We start from the raw sequence: 19,206 nt of genomic DNA on the forward strand, positions 1-19,206 counted from the left end.
ATACCTCTTAATTTGCCATCGGAGGTTTTTTGGCTCAGAGACATAAAGACGCTGGTCAGATGCACCCAATATCATATTATTCCAGAAAACTTACTCCCACCAAACAAAATTATGCCATAGCTGATAGAGAGTTATTAGCCATAAAAGCTGTATTCGAAGAATGGCGACATTACTTGTTAGGAGCTCGACACCCTGTAACAATTTACACAGACCACCCTAACCTACAAAGTTTGCGCTCCATCAAGGCTCTCAAACCCTGACAACTTCGGTGGACTCTCTTTTTAAATGATTACAATTTTATTATCTCTTGTCGTCCAGGAAAAGAGAATCAGAAAGCTGATGCTTTATCCCAAACTGGAATTACAGATGGTATGTGCTCTTCAGAAGATACTACACAACCAATATTGCCTACACAATTCAAAGTAAGAGCAATTCATAAAGATGTTGTTCTGGACATTAAAAAAGAATGACAAGACAAACAAGTGCAAGAGTGGCAAAACAAATATAATCTGTTACAATGGAAAGATGAGTTGTTATTTATGAATGACCAAATATTTGTACCAACTACAGTTTTACAAACACAAGTTATTCAATTACATCATGACACTCCTATGTCAGCTCAACCTGGTGTGACAAAAACTTACCAACTAATTAAGCGAAGGTTTTGGTGGCCCTCCACGTTTAAGGCTATACAAAGTTATGTAGAAACCTGTGTCATTTGTATACAGTATAAGCCACAACACCAAGCTCCTAGTGGACTTTTACGTCCTTTATCAATACCACCTCAACCATGGCATAGTGTATCTTTGGATTTTTTAGTGGAACTTCCCCGTACAAAAAATGGTTTTACTACCATTTTAACTGTGGTTGATCATTTTACTCGCATGGCACATTTCGTTCCTTTAAAAAAATTAAACTCAGCAAAAAAACTAACTCACATATTTTCAAAATAAATTATTAGTTTACATGGAATTCCATCTGTAGTCATTTCTGATAGAGGATCTCAATGTATTTCCCATTTTTGGCAACATTTAGGCATATCCTTAAACATGGATGTTCGTACCTCCTCTAACTACCATCCTCAAACTGATGGCCTTACAGAACACACAAATCAGACTATGAACAGTTTCTACGTTGTTTATTAACAGATTATGGATTTAGAATGTTCAGATGTATTATGGGTGTTAGAGTTTGCTTAAAATAACATGGATCACTCTTCCATTAGTATGTCTCCATTTTTTTTTGCCTTTGGTTTTCACCCAAAAAATAATCTTGGACCACCTACTTCTCCTTTCATTATACCATCAATAAGTGAACATATTAAGAATTTGGTTTCTATCCAACTCCAAGCTCAATATCATTTAGCACAGCAAAAGAAAACCAAAAAAGTATCTCTGATACTCATCGATCTGTACAACCAGAATACACCATACGAGAAAAGGTTTGGTTATCCACAAAACATCTAAAAATCAAGACTAGTAAAAAATGTTGTCCACAATTCATAGGATCATTTACTGTGGAAAAATCATAAATCCAGTCAGTATTAGATTAACTCTTCCATCTAAATATTGTTTTCACCCAGTTTTTCATGTCTCCTTATTAAAACCGTTCAACTCCATGACTCAAACGACAACAGTTCTCCCTGCTGTGGATGTAGATGGAACTCCTAAATTTGAAGTACGGTCTATTTTAGATTCAAAACAAATTCGTGGTAAATTGTTTTATTTAATAGAATGGAAGGGTTACAGTCCTGAGGAACGTTCATGGGAACCTCTTGCCAATTTACAAAATGCACCATGTTTGGTTAAAGCTTTTCATTCCCAGTATCCGAACAAACCAAATCGTGTACCTCTGGTTTTAGGGGGGATCTTGCGGGGGGTACTGTCATGCCACCCTTAATATTCATCTCTAAACTTTCTGGTTTGCACAAAAACACACAATCAGTCTTAAGGACTTTATTTTTACATGCCCATTTAGAGCGTATTTCCCACTTAAAACCCACCGCTGTCCCGTGCATCCACCACACAATGGTCCCTATATGAGTATATTATAAGAATGTTGTGCTTTCACTTTGTATAACGCTCTATGTCATCAGGTCTTTGCTAGCATGTTTTATTATCATAGGTCTCTGTGTTTCTAGTATTCATATTCTATGTCCAGAAATCACGCTATTGAACTGTATCAGGCAAGATGAGGTGAGAAACGATCTAGCGGTATGTTTCTTGTTGAAAGGAACTGCATCTGATGGATGTGCACGTTACGTGACGTGCAGACGTACGGTGGCCATCTAGGGTGTGGCAAGGCTATGTATTGCCACACCCACCTTCTGGAAAGTGTTTTGCCTTCCACAGGTTAAATGGAAGACAACTCTACTCACCTGCTCCTCGCCGAGGGACCTCCGCCTTTCAGAGTGTTCGTTTTCTTCAGAGGTGCAGAACTCATGAACAGCTGAGACACCGAGCTGTAAAGAAAAGAAAACAAAAGCTAAGTGAGCATTTTCCCATGTTTCCCATGTTTCCCATGTTTGTTAAAAGGCGCCCAAAGCAAGAAAGCAGGAAACAAGTTCATATTACTTACCTGTAGTATCTCTTGGAACAATTTTTTGAACGCTTTTCCTGAAAGGATAAAGACAACATTTTAAAGAGCAAAGGAACATTGTGATTCCACAGAACTTGGCAGAATAATTTTCTTGCGCATTTGATTGAAATACTAGAGAGACAGTTTATGAATATTATTTAGCTGTGAGTTTTGCGTATGTTATTTCTTTTCTTTAATACAGGTCGTGATGATTAGTAGTGTTGGAGCTTATAGAGAGTAAGTGTAATATAAAACCAGCAGAAAATATCACATGGGTGCCGGATAACAAAACATTTGAAAATAAGTAACTTATTAAATTTTTTTACATTCTCAACACAGGAGCAAGCTACTTTCTTCCAAAAAGACCAACACACCTACAGACTCGAGCATCAGCCTGAAACAAACATCACGACGACTACAAGGACGCGACACTCAACATTCCTAAATCGCAGGTAGGAGACCACACAGTTAGATAGTTTAAGTCTCTTTTAAGAATAGGAAGTAGTCCATGTTAAGTCCTGTTTTTAAAGATGTTTATTTACAATCTTCCTTGTTGCCTCGCAGGTCAACAGCAAGGGGAAGCTAGTGTCCAGGATCCAGCCATCCTCCCTGAACCCAACTTCGTAGCTTTAGTGTCTAATTAGTAACACAGGTTATAGGTTAGGGTACTGGGACGTCGGTCCATAACGTCTCTGAAAAATCAACATACAAGCATCTGACAGGTACGATTGCTTGTGATTCTGACATCAATGTGGTGCAGTCTTTTTTTCTCCTCCCTCTGGACCCCCAATACTTGCCATGGACACAGGCAGGCTAAGGTACAGGCTGCTCATGCTGCGCCACTAGGAAGAGTCAGCCTGGGTCTGTGGCGGCTGTAAGCAGGCCTGTGAAATAAATCCCCTCTCTCCATCACTTGTCAACTTCTGAGATAGGACGCACTTAATCTCTCAGGATGGGTGCATGTTCCTCACTCCCACCTGGCTTTGAGACCCAGTCAAGCACTCCAGTCACTGATTCTAATAAGCTGGACATTATTCTTAGAGTTCTTGAAATGTCCTGAGTCTTTGTCTAAGCTAAGGTGGATGCCATGCCTCCCAATGTCAACATTCTATGCAATGATTATAGGAAGGTGGCAAAATATGTGTGAAGACCTTGTTCAATCTGCAGCTTCAAACTGCAGATCACTAGAGTCAACTATGGGTACTGACCACAAGAGTCCGCTTTTTGGAGGAGAGGACAGAGGATGAGGGTTTCGCTCCCACCACAGTAACATCTAGATAGTCGACTTGCCAGAAGGACTGAAGGGATGTGGCATGCTAGACTACCTAGAGTCCTGGCATAAAGATCTTATCTCACCCCATCCGCATATTGGTTTTCCCGAATTACACTTTGGCTGTGCAATCTCAGCAACCCTCCTTCCTGAGTTTCAAGAGGAAGCAGAGAGAGATAGGGATACTGCACATTAAGCTGTACCCATCTTTGGTCTATTCAGATATACCTTCAACCTTGTGTAACCCAACTTTGTTCATCCTCATGCAATGTAATGCTTGTTGTAACCAGAATGTTGCTAAAACTATTTTTTTTTAATTTTTTTTTAAAGCTTGGATTGAAGAGTGGCAATGGTAACAGGCAACAAAAATGATAAGCAAGGAAGAAGTATATTCAAGACAGGAAATACAATGTTTTGTGATGTTAGAGGTACTGAGTGAACTTCTTTGACAAATACTATAAAGCTTAAAATGTCAAGTATCTGAAAGAGATTAATTATGCTGCATTTTTCCAGTTACTTGCAGATGGAGCCTCTGAAATGAAGGCAGGCAAGCTGTCATATCCAGTGAATACAGTTAACCAGAGAAAGACCCAGCACTTTAGTATTGGTAGTTATGCTGGTCGATTATGTCGGCATTAACAACCACTGTCTATTTCTGGGTAAACCACTTAATCACCCCGTGCCTAACAAAAAAAATAAAAAATGTGTTAATCTGTAACTGGTGCTCATGTAAAGTCCTCTGATACTCGAAGCCTTGGGTCTAGTTCGCGCTATATAAAACTCTTTTAAAAAAGAATAATATCATGCAGGGATGCTAAAGTTTCCTCAAAGCCTAATATAAAATCAGACAGCAGTTTAAGGTTGGTGAAATGATCTAGATCAAAAAAGGCATTATAAAAGTTTATCAGAACCATACACATGCCATGCGTAGTTAGGCCTTCCGGCTTTCAGACAGTCTGTTACCCTACTGAGATGGTGCACTTTTTGTAGCTTGGTTCACGGTTACATTAGTTATGCATGTTTGGTGGGACCGTTTAATTGATAATTGGCCTTCCATATAGATATGCAAGAAGTTGGAGCAGCTTTGGTTTAATTGTAGGAGGAATTAATTAATTAATGTTTGGCTACTTGGTGTCGTTACACTGTGACCTTATTTGTGATGTCAATGAGTAGATTATCACCACAAATTCTAGTGGATAGGACGTTTTTCTGTTTGCATTGTGCTTTGGTGTAATTGCATTTGGAGCAAGTGGAGCCTACCCATTTACATATTGCGGATTGGACACTTATAGATTCTATTCCAATTTCTTTTTTATTGGATGCTCTGTTATTCATTATTGTCTGTCCTGATGATGACCACCAAATTTGACGCCTTCATGTGGCCTTGATTAAAGAGGACGCATTCTTTGTTATGTTTTGTTTTTGTCTTGTACAAACTACATGTATGTAATTTTCCCAGCCACTTGTTTTGTTTCCACAGTGTATTGTCTTTATGTTTTTTTTTTATTATTGAGCGCCATTGATGTTTTACTGTTGTCATAATTATCTGCTTATTAAAACATCTTTGTGAATCTGTGTAGGGGTATCACTTGTTAAAAAATATAATTTGTTAAAATTCTTCATTTTTTAAAATTATTTTTTACCTTTCCTTTCTCTTCATTTTCTTGCATTGTTATTTTGTATTTCACTTTAAATATTTAACTTGAACCTTTGTTAGGATCTCAGTCATGTAGTTAGAAGGGCTTGAACTAAGGGGCTATAAAAAGGGATTGGAGTGACTTTACGCTTCAAGGTGACTTTAAACCAACAAGTTCAGCTAGCCTTGGCCCAGACTGCAACAGAACGAGCTGCGGGACAGAGTACGGGTGATAGCCGTCCAGAACAAGGTCTCCTGAAATAGGGCATGCATTTATAAAGCACTCAATAACCATAAGCCAATTCACTGGCTAAGCCTGCAACATTCCAAACAAGCATTTCCAATGCAATAGGTCTCGCATTAATTAAGTTTGAGCTATTGGAATTGCTAAATATTGCAACACCAATTGCAACAAAAGTCTATAAAGTGTAGGCTAAAAATGTATTTATTTATTTTTGTAGCAGTGGTGGCATGCTGCGCTTTAGATGAATATCTTTAAAAGTAAAGTGTGCCATACTGCGATTGCTACAATAATTAATTGTGGATGCGTTAACAATTGATGTGTGCACTGATGGCTGGTGGTGTGTGTGCCTGTAGAAATTGTGCACTGATGGCTGGTGGTGTGTGTGCCTATTGGAAGTGTCCACGGCTGGCTGAAGTGTGTGTGCCTGGTGGAAGTGTGCACTGACGGCTGGTGGTGTGTGCCTGGTGAAAGCGTGCACTGACGGCTGGTGGTGTGTGTGCCTGGTGAAAGCGTGCACTGACGGCTGGTGGTGTGTGTGTGTGCCTGGTGAAAGCGTGCACTGACGTCTGGTGGTGTGTGCCTGGTGGAAGCAGGCACTGACGGCTGGTAGTGTTTGTGCCCGGTGAAAGCGTGCACTGATGGCTAGTGGTGTTTGTGCCCGGTGAAAGTGTGCACTGATGACTGATGGTGTCTGTGTCTGGTGAAAGTGTGCACTGATGGTGTGGTTGTGTGTATGGTTGTGTGTGTGTGTGTCTGTGGTTGTGTGTGTGATTGTGTGTGTGGTTGTATGTGTGGTTGTGTGTGTGGTTGTGTGTGTGTGGTTGTGTATGTGGTTGTGTGTGCAGTTGTGTGTGTGGTTGTGGTTGTGTGTGTGGCTGTGGGTGTATGGTTGTGTGTGTGGTTGTGTTGTGTTTGTGGTAGTGTGTGTGGTTGTCTGTGTGTGGTTGTGTGTGCTTGTGGTTGTGTGTGTGTGGTTGTGTGTGGTCGTGTGTGTGTGTGTGGTTGTGTGTGTGTATGGTTGTGTGTGTGGTTGTGAATGAGTGTCTGGTTGTGTGTGTGGTTATGAGTGCGGTTGTTTTTGGTTGTGTGTGGTTGTGTATGGTTGTGTGTGTGGTTGTGTGTGTGGTTGGGTGTGTGGCTGGGTGTGTGTGTGTGGTTGTGTGTGGTTGTGTGTGTGTTGTTGTATGTGTGCGGTTGTGTGTGTTGTGTTTGTGGTTGTGTGAGGGTGTGGTTGTGTGTGTGCTTGTGTGTGTGCTTGTGGTTGTGTGTGTGTGGTTGTATGTGTGTGTGTGGCACCGATACAAACAAAGGCCCAGAATAACTGTGCGCAAAGAACTAAGAAACCTGAAGACAGCGTGATAACAGCAACGAGTGCGTTAAAGTTATTATAATGCATTGCTATGTCAGTGAGATAATTGCAACTCAAACGCAAACCCTGTTGTAAGCAACCGTGGGAAATACACATACCTGCTATGCAAGACGATGTGCACGGGGTGCCGGTGAAAGAAATAGGCGGCATATATTGCTTAATTTGAAGCCACACACGATACATTAACAAGTTCAACATCGCACTACCTCAAATTACGTTTATTGTCTGGCAGGGTCGGATCTAGGGTGGTGCTACAGGTGCCAAGCTTGGGTTGCAGGAGGAGAGGGGCTGGGGGCCTCTGCCTATGACCTTCCACTATTTGCAGCTCGGAATCTGTGCTAATGGGTTGTTTCCTCGTGTGAGGATTTGCAGGTCCCCATCTCCTGTTAAAAACTGAAATGGGACAGGGTGTAAATTTAGGTCAGAGCTGCCATGAACCATGTTTGAGTTCCAGCGACTGCTCATCGTCCTGTGATTCTGGGAAACTCACTTAATCTCAAGTACCCATCCCCAAACCCCGGAAGAAAATATTCCAAACTTGTGTAATGTAACTGTCAGGGTGCCATGTAAAGCGCTTTGAGTGTGCGCTATATATCTAAACAAAAACTGCCTGCATGGTGCACTCATGTGGCAAACTCGCCATGAGGCTCGGCACTGCACAGCAGACATGTCTCCGGGTCTTAGATGCCACATGTGCGCAGCTCGCTGAGCTCCGGTGTGCTCTTGCGCAGTTCTATAATTGTAGATGCAGTTGTGTAATCAAAAGACAAAAATCCACACGTATATGTCCCAGCATGTGACATATAGCAAGGGTTGGGGGCTGCACGGGTTCCTTAAAGCTGGGTTAACCATGGTCTGGCCACCTCATAAAGGTTTGCGTTGGAAGGGCAGCAAGGTGGGCGGAGATAGGGATGTTCACACTGTGCCCATGGATGTGGATGTGGAGTGAAGGTGCGACCATCTCCAAAGTGTAAGAAGCGATAGCTGCCTTTCGTCTTGAGCAGTTATGTGACTAATGGCCACGTATAACAGCCACAGTCTTTCTAACCCTTTTCGTCAAACACTGATAGGCAATCGCAGTTGAAGAGAGGGTTGAGTGACCGTCTTACTTTGCTATGAAAGCTAGATTCTGCAAGGGCTGTAACAATGTGCCACATTATTGGTATGATTGCCGTTTAAAACTAATCCCTCAGCTGAACAGGCTCATTATTTCAACCATTTTATTATTAAAGTAGATGGATGCCATATATGCATCTACTTCCTCGTTCAAAGGTATGATGCGTTACCTAAATGCATTTGTCATGCAATACTATTGTATAGCAGCATTTTTATAGCGCTTACTGACCTTATGTGGGGTGCTACCTTGCATGACAAGCCGGCTGCGTTGTGAAAGGTGCTTTCCCGGGTGGATTTTCTAATGTGAAAGCAGTACGTTTCCCTCTTAACTGGATGGTTCCCTCTTTACTTAGATGGGTCCTGAGCCATTCACTAGTGGGAGAGTAACTGTGCTGCATGTAACAACTAGAAGTGAGCGCCCGCACTCATAAAATAAAAATAAAAACAAAGATTAAAGAAGCCACATGCCAGCTGGGGGGTAGGGGAAAGCATTGCCGAGCGCTTAATGAAAGAAGTCCCGACAGCTGTGCACGACCTGCGTGCTCTTGTGCGCATTCTAGCAAGCTGATTGCCGGCAAAGTAGCATTTCTTAGAGCCTGCTAAATGTCTCGGCCAGACCAGCGCATGCGCTGGATCAGGCCGAGACCTAAAAAGGATGTCCATACACTCCTTTGGAGTCTTCTCACGGGTTGGGGTAAACTCATAAGGTGGCATAGTCCTAGATGTACTCTTGCGGGCAATAATTAGGTCCAGGGTAAGTGAAGCAGTAATAAGAGCCCTAGGATCCTTGGGAGGGGGGATGTGGATGCATAATGGGAGTAGAGTGAGTTAATTGAAACCGACACAGCAAAATTAGGTTTCTCCATGGCTATGGGGTACGACATGCTAGGTAGGTCTAAAAAAAAAAAAGGTGCAAAACCCTGATCTTACTTCAGGGGTACAAATCTGAACCTGGAGGTCCAATCAAGAGCCTAGCCATCCTAGGATCCCTGATTGTAATAATAACGCAGTCACCCTCACACTCCTTCCGCATTTTCCCAACCCAGCCCACCGGTCTGGCTCTAAGTTTTTCCGCAAATAGACAACCCTGGAAGCTAGGGTTCCCCTTGACCCAATGTGCTGCTTTATTGATTAATTCTATAGCATGGGGACGTCAGCTAGTATGGCCACATAGGGACAAGCAGCCAGGGGCAGGTCCCATCCAGAAGTGCTTACATGCGCTGATCCTGCCACCTCAATTGAATTGGAACTATTCGAGCTACAGGGGCACCTGAAACATGTGTGTGGTTGTGTGTGTGGTTGGGTGTGTGGCTGGCTGGGTGTGTGTGTGTGGTTGTGTGTGTGTGGTTGGGTGTGGTTGTGTGTGTGTGTGGTTGTATGTGTGCGGTTGTGTGTGTTGTGTTTGTGGTTGTGTGTGGGTGTGTGTGTGGTTGTGTGTGTGCTTGTGGTTGTGTGTGTGTTGTTGTATGTGTGTGTGTGGCACCGGTACAAACAAAGGCCCAGAATAACTGTGCGCAAAGAACTGAGAAACATGAAGACAGCGTGATAACAGCAACAAGTACGTTAAAGTTATTATAATGCACTGCTATGTCAGTAAGATAATTGCAACTAAAACGCAAACCCTGTTGTAAGCAACCGTGGGAAATACACATACCTGCTATGCAAGACGATGTGCACGGTGTGCGGGTGAAAGAAATAGGCGGCATATATTGCTTAATTTGAAGTTCAATGTGCGTTCCCCCTTGAACACTGTAATAGGAACAGTTGGGGCACACTGTGGAGCGGGCTACATATAATCTCCAAGTGCTGACCCCTCTCCTTTTGCAAGATTGCCCTGCATGCAGATCTCGTGCAGAACTGGGGTTGTTAGAGCCAGTCAGCTCCTGAACAACAGCATTTATATACCCACCCCTTCCACTCCCTACATCCTGCTGCAAACCCTTATACAGTACATATAAGCTAGTTTGGTCTTAATTTGCCCCAAATGGTCAAGCATCCCTGACATTTTACAGTCAATAGCATCCACAATTTCTTACCCCACTTGCCTCAACATGTCCTCGTTGTCTCTTTTCAAAGAGGGGTGCTAGAATGTGTTGGGAACAGAGGGGCAGTAACTTTGGAGCTCTTACAGATCTTAAAAGGTTTAATGGGCAGGGCTTTTTTCTGCTTCACCAAGTGTGGAGATGGCTTGTCGGATAAAAGGACCAAGGGGGGGAAATCAGGGCTAGAGCAAAGGGCTAAAACCTCCCATTCTGGTCAGTGAGGCTGATGTAAGATGCTTCTCTGCTAAGAGGATTTCTTTGTTGAGTGCGCCCAGCACCTTTTCAATGTAGCCGTCAAGAGTACCTGTTTTCCTGGCTGCTGCCCCTCCAAGATTGGGCCTTGCTTCCGCTTGACCATCGTTAAATCTCAGGGTCTCCAAAGAAAAGGAAAAATGATAAACAAACGGGAAGTCAGGGCCGCCAACAACTGATGATAAATGCTTGCAAATAAGTCAGAGCAAATGTACTAGAGGCAGGGGCACAACCAGATGAAAATCTTAAGTGAAATAGGAGAGGACCACACAGTACCTAGGGGGGTAGAGCCAAGGGGGGTAACCCAGCACACCGTCCTCTGGATGTGGACAGGCATACCCTTGGCTCGGGCACAGTGCGCCCGTCCCATGCCGCAGTATTCAGGATGCACTTTTGTAGTGCTATGGCCCCAGGGCCAGGTGGCAATCACTGCAGGGCTCCTCCTCCTGCCCTGATGCTAACTAGGACTCGTAGTCCCCCTATCCAAACATACACGGCTCTTGTGTCGAGGGACTCAGGATGCGTTTTTGTAGTGCTATGGCCCCAGGAACAGGTGGCAGGGATTGCAGGGCTTCTCTTCCTGCCCTGGTGCTAACTGGCACTGTTCAAACAAACGTGGCTCCTTAACTGAATTGAAGCAGTTTTTTACGTTAATTTTGTAGAGGTCCGATGTAGGTTTCATAAGGAAAAAGACTGGGGAGTGTTTTAGAAATAATTTTTTCATTAAAAATGTTTTCTAAAAATATTATTATTTAAAAAACATTTGTGAAATGCTTTATATGAGAACATATTAATTTCAATGTTTAAATATTTTTATTTTATTTAAATGTTTGCTTGAAATTTAACAGTTAGTATAGTTTTAACATTTTGTATGTTGTTGTTTTTTTAATATTGTAAAAAGTAAAAAAAATATTACATAAAGGATTAATATTTTTTTAGCTATAATGATGTTTTTAAATAAAGGTGTAATAGAGAAGAGATTTGTAATTACTATAGTTACAAATATTTTAAACTGTGTTCTGATATTTTTTTAAATGTTGAATTTGTTAGAAAAATATTAATACTTACACAATTATTTGGGATGTAATTAATACATGTATTTATATTTTTTAATGGATTAGATTTATTACATGCATTTTAATTCTAATCAAAATATATTCTTTAATTTCTTCAAAATAATACATTATTTATATTCTGGTTCCTTTAAAATAGTTACAGTTTATAAATATTCCATTAACATTTTAATGTTTTTTCCAATTTAGCGTTGGGTGGGATGGGATTAGTAAATTAAATATGTTCCTGTTCAACGCTTTCCCAATGTAACTAAGATTGGAGTTGGAATAGTAATGTTCAACCCTTTCACGCCCAACACTTTAGTGATGTAGCTTCAATCGGATTAAGAATAATAAATCTATTAAATTTAAAGTCCAACACTTTCCTCCATGTAACTTAGAGTACAGTATGAATAATATACATATAACCTCTTAGGTGTCCACAACTTGTTTTCAATGTAGCTTAGATTGGAGTGGGAATAGTAAATGTAACCCATTCAATGCCTAACGCTTTCCGCAATGTAGCCCAAATTGGAATTATAATACTAAACATAACCCTTTTAAAGTCCAACACCTTCCCCAAAGCAGCTTAGGTTGCAGCTGGAGTTGTAAATGTCACTCCTTTACTGTCCAACAGTTTCCCCAATGTAGCTTAGATTAGAGTGTGATAAGTAAATCTAGACCTTTTAAGTCGAATACATTCCCTAATGCAGCTTACATTGGAGTGGGAATAGCAAATGCAACACCTTCACTGTCTAACACCTTTCCCAATGTACCTTTGATTGTAGTGGGAGTAGTACATGTTAACCTTTTAATGTCTATCACTTTCTTCTACGGAGCTTACAATTGAATTAGAAACATAGAAATTCACACCTTTAATGTCGAATCCTTTACTCAATGTAGCTTATATTTCAGTGGGATTAGTAAATCTACCCCCTGTTAAAGTCCAACACCTTCCACAATGTAGGCTAGATTGGAATAGGATTAGAAAATGAAACCCTTTTTAAGTTCAACACCTTCCCCAATGTAGCATAGATTGGAGGGGCAATAGTATATTTGAGTGCTTCAATATCCCACACTTTTCCAAATGTAGATTATATCAGAGTGGGGATAGAAAACCTACCTCATTTAAAAGCCGAAACGTTCCCCAATGTACTATAGACTGGAGTTGGAATAGTAAATTCAAGCCTTTCAATGTTCAACACTTTCGTAAATGTAGCTTAGGGCCTGATTAGGATGCGAGGCGGACTGACTGTCTGACCACCGGAATCCCATTCTGACCGCCGAGGCCAGGATAGTTCCCCCCCGTATTAAGATGCACCCGCTGTTACTGCGGAGGTCTCATCTATGGTGGTGCACATACTCCCAAATATGTTGATGCAAGTGCATGCAAACTCACAGTAAACATAGGAATTGTACACACATGCCTGACATATGTGGGTATATGCTTTGCGCACCATATACCCTATTGCTGGAGTGTGGCGATCTGCACAGTACAGTCAATGAGGATACATGCCACCTACGGACTTACCTGCATTCCGGCGCCCACAGAGTCAAACTCTTTGGGGTTCAGCTGTTGCGGTGTAGGGGGACCTGGAGGAAGGGATCCATGCCAGAGACTGTCGTGGAGAAGCTGATTGGGGTGAGTATGCACCCTAAGTTCATCATTTCCGATGACTTGAGGCAGGCAATCGGATCGTCAGAAACCCACTTCGTAATCCGGACAGCGGTTGGGTATCCTTGTGCTGCCCTATGGTTACTGTTCTTCTGCAAAGGCTGTTGGCGGTAATTCAGCAGTCAGTTGGAGTACAGGAGGCCGCTTCTGACAAGAGCGCATCACAAAATAAAATAATGGACAGAGTGTTTACATTTTTCAAATACTAACCCCCGGTCACAGATCTAGGTTTCATCCATTGTTATTTTGCTTGCCACGTCACCCCAGTTGGGACCCAGCAATATGCACATCAGTATTGATCCTGCTCCCCATGAGAACAGACCAGCATGAACTGCCCAGCCAGATCATCCCTGAACCAGAAACAAGCATCAAGGGACTGATTTCGGGGTATTACCACTCATCAGCCAGACTACCTTGAATCCAGTGGTGCAGCAAGCAAAGGGCCCATGTCTGGGCATACCCTTAGCCACTTAGGGGGCACATGGCAACATCACAAAATAAAATACTCACCCCCAGTCACAGATCTGGGTTTAATCCATTGTGTTTTTGCTCGCCACAGCACCCCAGTTTTAACCCAGCCATCTGCAAATCAGTCATGACCTTGCTCCCCATGGGAACAGTCCAGCGCAAAATGCTAAGCCAGGTAGGGCCGCCTTCGACAGAACCGCAGAAGTCGGTACGACTGACATAGTAATCAGGCCTTCAGTTTGGAGTTGGAGTAATTAATGTAACCCTTTTAAAGGCCACAGCTTCCCCATTGCATCTTAGACAGGGGTGGGAATAGTGAATCTACACTTTTAATGTCCAACACTTTACCCAGTGTAGATTAAATTGGATAGGGAATACTTACATTTACACCGTCAATGCCAAAGGCACTTGTGTAGCTTAGAATGAAGTGGGAATAGTGAGTTTCTCTCCTATAAAGTCCACATTTCCCAATGTAGCCCAGATAACAGTGTGATTAGTATATGTAACCCTTAGAACGTCTACTTCCACCAAAGTAGCTTAGATTGGAGTGTGAATAGTAAATTACGCCTTTTCAATGTTCAAAGACTTCCCCTATGTCCCTTGGATTTGAGTGAGAAGAAATTTGACCCCTTAAATGTCCAATGCTCTCCTCAACTTAGCTTACCTTTGAGTGGAAATAGTAAATATATCCTTTTTAAAGTAGACAGACTTCAATTTGTAGGTTGTGTTACAGTGTTGTTCCAATAAAACAAATAATTTTACACATTTGGTTTTGAATGTTAGTTTTACTTTTACATTAGACATTTTTCCGCATGCATTGCCGCATTTCACATAGTTTTAATGTACTTTTCATTTTTTTGTTTTTAAACACTATTGAACATGCATTGCAATAAATGTATTTCTTTTTCTTTTTTTATGTAACATGTACACTTCACTATATTAGCTTTTTAAGTATTTTTAAAACAAATAACTTAAGAGAATATTTTATTTGTTACATGTACAGGTTTGCAATTTTGGGGGAATTATAGGCATACTTATATATATTAATAAGTAGTGCAAAATAAAAAATATACTTTTTCTATAATTTTCCATATATTTACATGTTTTACAGTGTATAGTATGTGAATACGTTTTAAATTTTTTTTTACAATTTTATATACATAAAATTTAAATATTTTTACACTTTCGTTTTTTATTCCTATTTTCTCTGGATGGGTAGTCTTTTTTAATTGCCTTATAGCGGCAATTGTTTAACATTACCTTGCTTTTTTAGTCTATTCACCTTGTGTTTGTATTATTCAAGGTTCTTGTTGGTCACAGTTCCCTACTGCTGTGCTACAGATCAGGTAAGATACTTTTAAGTAACTTTTTGGATATTGGATAGCTGATGGTTGGTGGAAGAGTTAGGATTAGTATTGTTATAATGTTAGTGTAAGTTAGTCTAGAATGTTATGTATGGTTTAATGAAATGTTTTGGTATTTGTATTCTTTGTATACTTATTTATTTTTTAAGATTATGTTATTTGTAATGTTTATGGGGTGTTTGTTTTGTGACAGTGGGTATTTCATGCTTTTTTATAGGTTTTTACGTCAGAGGAATTTCCCTATTTTCAAGTGCATTTTTTTAAAGGAAATAAGACCAGTTATATTTTAACCAACATAATTTTATAGTTTCTTTATTTTTCTTTTCAAGAAACATTTTTCATTAACTTTTTGGAGTTTTTTTAATAGTTCCAGCGATTAGATTTTTCCCTGTTGATATGTTTTGTTGTATCTATTGCATTTTGAGGATTTTTTTGTGGATTTATTTCTGATTATGGACATCAGCGAAAAAACTGTAGATTATATTTTATTTATTATCAATGGGTGGAATATTTTATTTGCTTTATAGCAGTTTCTGTTTTTGCAATAATTTATTAAGGGGGTTATTACGAGTTTGGTGATCCTCCTGTGACGCTGCGCCCACAGGAGGACCGCCAAGTCCGTGGTGAACCCGCCCGCTAGATTCCGAGTGGAATCCTGACCCGGCGAGCGGTGCAGTGGCAGACGCATGGAGCCATCATGCTTTGGCTGAAGATTCCAGCCAGCAGTCATGCTGCCACTGTGGGACCGGTGCCACATTGAATGCAATGTGTGGCTTGCACCATGTCATGCATGCCACACTGTGCACGCAGGAGCATGAACTTGTCTTATGCCCCTTGTTCCAACCCCCAGGGCCAGATTTGCCTGTGGGCCCTGCCTGGGGCTATTTTCCCTATCTTTCTGCCAAGCATTTCATGGCGGACTCACTTCCATGAAATGCTTGGTGGAAATGCAGGTCGTAATTCGCTCGGCGGTGCTAGCATGGGCACCACAGTAAATTCAGCCTCTAATCTGCACTGCCTCGGGGTCCTGGCAGTAGCAGCATTCCTGTGGCGGTCCAACCACCACACTCCTAATAGAGCAGGTAGACCCACAGGAGTGGCAGTGGTCGGACCACCAACGCAAGTACAGAAGTCCCAGGATAGCTGTACTCATACTGAGGCCCTCAGTTCTATCTATTGAATTTATTTCTTGATAATTGGCTATAGGTGTTGCTTTCTTAAGCCGTGGGATCTTTTTATTTATATTTATTTATTAATATTTATCGGATTGACTACTCTGTTTATTAAAATATATATTTTGACTGAAAAGTAAAAACAATTAAAATAATATTTATAAATAAATTAGTATGGTATGTTTTTGTTAGTTATACTTTTATTTTTGTTTGAGTTTGAATATTGTGATTTTCACAGCTGTGTTCTTGCCATGGATTAAACCTAGATCTGTAACTGGCAGAGAGTGGTTGAAAAGTTTCAGGACCCTGTCCATCATCTTGTTAAGTTTGCTCCGTTCACCCTAAGTGAACAAGGGCATGCCAAGGCGTAGGTCCTTTGCTCACTGTGCCAATGGATTCAAACTAGCCTGACTGATGAGGGGTAATACCCCGAAACCAATCGCAGGATGCTTGCTTCCGGTCCAGGGAGGACCTGGCCTAGCAGTTCGGGCTGGACTGTTCCCATGAGGAACAGGTTCAAGACTGATTTGCATGTGGTTGGGTCCAAACTGGGGTGGCATAGTAAGATAAGGAACAATGCATTTAACTCAGATATGTGACTTGGGGTGAGTGGTTGAAAAGTTTCAGCACTCCACCCATCATCTTGTGTTTTCTATGAATTCTAGGAATAGCAAGCCTTGGTTGTTTACAAATGTCTGTACTTTGCACTGTAGTATTTGAATATTTCTTAGGTTTGTTTGGATACTTTAGGTTGTAGTTGGGTAATAGTTTGTTCTATTCTAAGTTGTTGCCAGGTTTGTTCATTTTTTCGATTTCCACCATGAGATCTGATACTTGGGTTGGGGTTTGTGACCAAAACAATGTAGTCTGCCAACCAAAGTATCGTCAAAATATTTGAGTAGGGAAGTTAGTTTGAGTGTGTGTGTTTGGTAGTATGGAGATTCTATCTAGAAGGTCTGGAGGTTTACTACTTCTGTACCTAGTACATATGATAGGTCAATTTCTTGGGGAAACTCGTAGACAAACGTAACTTTTATTGACTATTTCACACTGTAGATTTTTGGAGGTGTCTCCAAATACTCTGGTTGACATTATAAAAACAGCCTTGCATAGCTGCAGGGGGTATGTTTTTTATACAGAATTAATAATTCCTTGTTTGAAGCCAATGATAATTTGGGGGGGTGGAAATTGTTTTGGCAATTATTTGAGTGAGTAGTTCGTAGTATGGATCGTTTTGTTAGAAAAAAGGGCATACACTAAAAGTATGATTGTGTTGTGACACTCACACAAATTAAATGTACTACTCCATCATCCTCATTCTGCTCTGTGTCAATCTTAGCTGGTTGTTCTCATTTGCATAGATTATTCTTCTGTTGTTATTTGTGTTATCATAGAAAAGGAGGCTTCCACATTGAGTGTAGCAGCTAGGTTATCAAGGATAGTTATGTCTTGCAGTATTCTGTCCATCAACTGTTGTTTTTGCATTTGCAGTATTTAGGAGAAGCAGGGGTTTCAATTATAGATAACCTAGCTTGTCATACACGTTATTTTAAGTTTAGAGAAACCTGGGAGTTGCCTTGTAGTGTAGTTAGGAACTTTTAGTATAATTTTTTTAATAGCTCAAGCAGGTTCTTCGGAACTAGTGCTTGCTTCCCTATGGTCTTGTAAAACATTTCTAACTTTAATTTCTGTGACTTTTGCAGGTGCTTAAGTTCTCTAATGTTTAGTGCTATATCCTTTCTAGATGCAGCTCTCTAATACCATTCATTTGAATTGTACTTTGTATGTTTCCAGTGCATGTTTTCTATGCTTGTACTCTCTTGACTGTTAGTATATCCAATATCAGACAGTAACAGTTTTCTTTTTTGAAAGGTGATGTAAGTGGATCTTTCTTGCACTTTATCTGTGAGTTTTAGAGTTATATATTCAAACGTTGCCATACCTAAACTGCAATTACTATCAATAATTTAATGTGCAATACATTTTTCCAATTTTAATACTTAAGAGATTTGTTGTGATTTTTTTATACAATGTTTGTTGTGGTCTTAGTTTATTTTTCCAAGTTAAGGGACAGTTGCTTGATTTTTGACTGTTGAAAAATCGGTTGTCAGAATTAAGTTTTAAAAATAGTTTTACTTATTTCTAAGGTTTATTTTATGCTAGTTTCATTTTTAAAGTATAAACGGTAAGGGTTTTATTAGCAATGTCATATTTACCTATGATATTGTGTTTGTGGAATTTGCAGTTTAAAAGGATGAATATTTTGGTACACAATATTGTTGTTTTTGATGTTTGGCTAGTATATGATATGTTTAAGGAGATGCGATATTTTGTATTTCATTGTTTTGCTATTGATATTAGGGTAGTTTAGATATCATTAGAAGTGATATTTGTGTTTTTCTAGTTTGAGTACAGGATGAGAGTATTTTTGTCAATGATATTCTTTTGGCGCTGATATTGTAAATCAATATTGTTGATGCTGATATTATGTCATACAACCAGACTGCTTACAGGACAGGTACCTAGAGGCTGCCCAACAGTTCTGTCCTGGAATAACCCCATATTTATTTAAATATTTCTTCTATAAAATCTCAGGTGCCAATTTTTTCAAAAGGATTAGAGTTATGGTGAGAATAGATGTAAAAGATGAGATATTGTGAATGTCTTCAATAAGGCCTGCAGAATCCTTTGTAGCATATTGAGTTGTTACCTCAAGAGTTTCACTATCTCTTTTAAATTTTCACCACCCAGTGGCTATCCAATAAATTGGTGATCATAAGAAGATTATCTCTCAGCAGTTTTTTTCTGAGATGATGGGGTATGAAGTGTCGCAATATGTCTTGATTATTTCATAATCGTAAATACTGTATGACATTTTGCATACTTTGAGGATTTTCAAAGATGAACATTCTTGCCTCTGGAATATTCTTGTCTAGTATGTTTCAAATACCAGAGCCTGGTAGGCATAG

The sequence above is a fragment of the Lissotriton helveticus genome, chromosome 4_1 (assembly GCF_964261635.1).
Source record: "Lissotriton helveticus chromosome 4_1, aLisHel1.1, whole genome shotgun sequence".
Classification (NCBI taxonomy): Eukaryota; Metazoa; Chordata; class Amphibia; order Caudata; family Salamandridae; genus Lissotriton; species Lissotriton helveticus.